The sequence below is a fragment of the Kogia breviceps genome, chromosome 8 (assembly GCF_026419965.1).
Source record: "Kogia breviceps isolate mKogBre1 chromosome 8, mKogBre1 haplotype 1, whole genome shotgun sequence".
NCBI classification, from domain to species: Eukaryota; Metazoa; Chordata; class Mammalia; order Artiodactyla; family Physeteridae; genus Kogia; species Kogia breviceps.
Window position 1 is genome coordinate 21,707,655 of NC_081317.1, and position 4,076 is coordinate 21,711,730.

Sequence of the window (4,076 nt, forward strand, 5' to 3'; positions counted from 1 at the left end):
GAGAAAGCCTGCAAGCAGCAACAAAGACCCAATGCAGCCAAAAATAAATAAGTAAATAAATTTATTTTTAAAAAGTTGCTCTCAAAATCTAAAGTCAAAGCAATGTTGAGGAAGAACAAAGCTGCAGCCATCACACTTCCCGACTTCAAACTATCTCCCAAAGGAAGAGAGGTCCAAGCCCCACATCAAGCTCCCCAGGCTGAGGGTCCTGCACCTAGAAGGCAAGCCCCCAGAACATTTGGCTTTGCAGGCCAGTGGGGCTTACTTTTGGGAGAGCCAGAAGGCTGTGGGAAATAGTCTCCACTCTTAAAAGACATGCACAAAATCTCACAAGCTCTGGGATCCAGGGCAGAGCAGTAATTTGAAAGGAGCCTGGGTCAGACCCACATGCTGATCTTGGAGAGCCTCCTGGAGAGACAAGAAGCAACTAGAGCTCACCCTGGGGATGCAGACTCTGGCAATTTTGGGGAGCTTGGTCTACCACAAAGACATTGGTGCTGGCAAGCACCATTTTGGAATCCTCCTTCTAGCTTATTAGTGCTGAGAACTGGCTCAGTCCACCAGCCTGTCAGTACCAGTACTGGGACACCTCAGTCCAAGCAACTAGCCTGGCAGTGACACAGCCCCACCCACCAAGCTGTCTGCCTTAAGACTTCCTGAACCCATAGCCTCCCCAGGACCCAGCCCTGTCCACCAAAGGACCCAGGACACAGCCCCATACACCAGTGCACAGGCACTAGCCTCAGGGCCCAGAAGGCCCTGCAGCCAGAGACCCTAAACCTGGCTCCACCCACCAGAGTGACAGCACTATCCCCAGGACCAGCCTCATCCACCAGTTGGTGAGCACCAGCTCTAGGTTCTCCTTGACCTTGGCCCCAACCACCAGTGGGCCGAAACCAAGACCCAGGACCACCACAGCCTGATATCCTGTCATGTCAGGATCCAGTCCACCCACCATCAGGCTGGCACAAACTGGGGACCCCCTGGGACCTGGACTTGCCCAGCAGCAGTCCAACACGAGCTCTGGGACACCTTGGGCCCTTCAGCCAACTGCCCAAGGATGCAGTCCCACCTACCAGTGGGATGACACAAGCTTTGGGACACCACAGACACCACAGCCAACTATGTTAGGAACAGCCCAGCCCTGCCTAATGGTAGGCTGACATCAGGCCTGGGACCCCACTAAGGAACCTACAGCCAAAGACCCCGGGGCCAAGGTCTGCCCAACAGTAGGCCAGCTGTAGCTATGGGACCCCCTATGTCCTGGTCCCACCCACCAGCAGCCAGAACCAGTTCTAGGACACCCAAAAGAGAATCACACAAAGACACATTGTAAGTAAAATGGCAAAAATGAAAGATGAAGCAAGAATATTAAAAAGCAGCAAGGGAAAAGCAACAAATTACATACAAGGGAACTCCCATAAGGCTATCAGCTGACTTTTCAGCGGAAACCCTGCAGGCCAGAAGAGATTGGCCTGATATATTTAAAGTGATGAAAAGGAAAAACCTACAACCAAGAATATTCTTGTCAAGGCTATCATTCAGATTTGAAGGAGAAATCAAAAGTTTTACAGAAAAGCAAAAGCTAAAAGAGTTCAGCACCACCAAACCAACTTTATAAGAAATGCTGGGACTTCCCTGGTGGTGCAGTGGTTAAGAATCTGCCTGCCAATGCAGGGGACATGGGTTCGAGCCCTGGTCTGGGAAGATCCCACATGCCGTGGAGCAACTAAGCCCATGCACCACAACTACTAAGCCTACATTCTAGAGCCTGTGAGCCACAGCTACTGAGCCCATGTGCCACAACTACTGAAGTCCTCGTGCCTAGAGCCCGTGATCCACAACTAGAGAAGCCACTGCAATGAGAAGCCCAAGCACTGCAACGAAGACCCAACACAGCCAGAAATAAATAAATAAAGTTATAAAAAAAAAGAAATGTTTAAGGGACTTCTCTGAGTGGAAAAGAAAAGGCAACAATTAGAAACATGAAAATTACAAAAGGAAAAAATATCATTGGCAAAGGCAAATATACAGCAAGGGTAGTAATTCAACCACATATAAGGCTAATAAGAAGGTTAAAAGACAAAAGTAGTAAAATCATCTATATCCAAAATAATTAGTTAAGGGACACTCAAAACAAAAAGATGTAAATTATGATGTCAAAAATAGTAAATGTCTGGGAGGAGGGGTGAGTAAAAACGAAGGGTTGTTAAAATGTGTTTGAACTTAAGAGATCAACAACTTAAAATAATCACATACACATATAGATAGACAGATAGATAGCTATATATAAATCTCATGGTAACCACAAACCAGAAATCTATAATAGATACACACATACAAAAGAGAAAGGAATCCAAACTTAACACTATAACACTCATCAAATCACAAGGAAAAAAAGCAAAAGAAGAAGAAAGGGACAAAAGAGAACTACAAAAACAAACCCCAAACAATTAAGAAAATGGCAATAAGTATACATCTACCAATAAATACTTTAAATGTAAATGGATTAAATGCTCTAATCAAAAGACATAGAGTGGCTGAATGTATACAAAAAACAAGGCCCATATATATGCTGCCTATAAGAGACTCACTTCAGATATAAAGAAACACACAGACTGAAAGTGAGGGATGAAAAAAGGTATTCCATGCAAATGGAAATCAAAAGAAAGCCAACATAGCAATACTTATATCAGAAAAAATAGACTTTAAAATAAAGACTGGACACTAAATAATGATCAAGGGATCAATCCAAGAAGATACAACAATGATAAATATATATATGTACCCAACATAGGGGTACTTAAGTACATAAAGCAAATATTAACAGACATAAAGGGAAAAATAAACAGTTATACAATAATAGTAGGGGACTTTAACAGCCCACTTATGTCAATGGACAGATCATCCAGATAGAAATCAATAAGGAAACAATGGCCTTAAGCAGAACATTAGATCAGATGAACTTAACAGATATATATAGAGCATTCCACCCAAAAGCAGCAGAATACACATTCTTTTCAAGTGCACATGAAACATTCTCCAGGATAAATCCCATGCTAGGCCACAAAACAAGCATGGGTAAATTCAAGAAAATTGAAATCATGATAAGCATCTTTTCTGACCACAATGCTATGAGACTAGAAATCAATTACAAGGAAAATAACTGTAAAAAACACAAATAACGTAGAAGCTAAACCCAATGGGTCACTGAAGAAATCAAGGAAGACATCAAAAAAATACCTGGAGATAAATGAAAATGAGAACACAGTGATCCAAAATCTATAGGATGCAGCAAAGCAAAGCAGTTTTAAGAGGGAGGTTTATAGGTATACAAGCCTACCTCAGGAGAATAGAAAAATCTCAAATAAATATCTGAAAGTTACATCTAAAGGAACTAGAACAAAGAAAAACAAACAAAACCCAAAATGAGTAGAAGGGGGGTTTCCCTGGTGGCGCAGTGGTTGAGAGTCCGCCTGCCGATGCAGGGGACACAGGTTCATGCCCCGGTCCAGGAGGATCCCGCATGCCGCGGAGCGGCTGGGCCTGTGAGCCATGGCCGCTGAGACTGCATGTCCAGAGCCTGTGCTCTGCAGCAGGAGAGGTCACAACAGTGAGAGGCCCACATACCACAAAAAAAAAAAAAAAAAAAAAAAAAGAGTAGAAGGGAAGAAATCATAAAGATTATAAAAGAAATAAGTAAGATAGAGACTTTAAAAAAAATAGAAAAGATCAATGAAATTAAGAACTGCATCTTTGAAAAGACCAAAAAAAATTGATAAACCTTTAGCCAGACTCATCAAGAAAACAAGAGAGAGGGCCCAAATCAATAAAATCAGAAATGAAAAAGAAGTTACAACCAACACCACTGCAATAAAAGGATCATAAGCAATTACTATGAACAATTATATTATATGCCAATAAAATGGACAACCTAGAACAAATGGAGAAATTCCTTGAAATGTACAATCTCCCAAGATTTAGCCAGGAAGAAATGGAAAATGTGAAGACCAATCACCTGTAATTAAATTGAATCAGTAATCAAAAATCTCCCAACAAACAAAAGTCCAGGATCA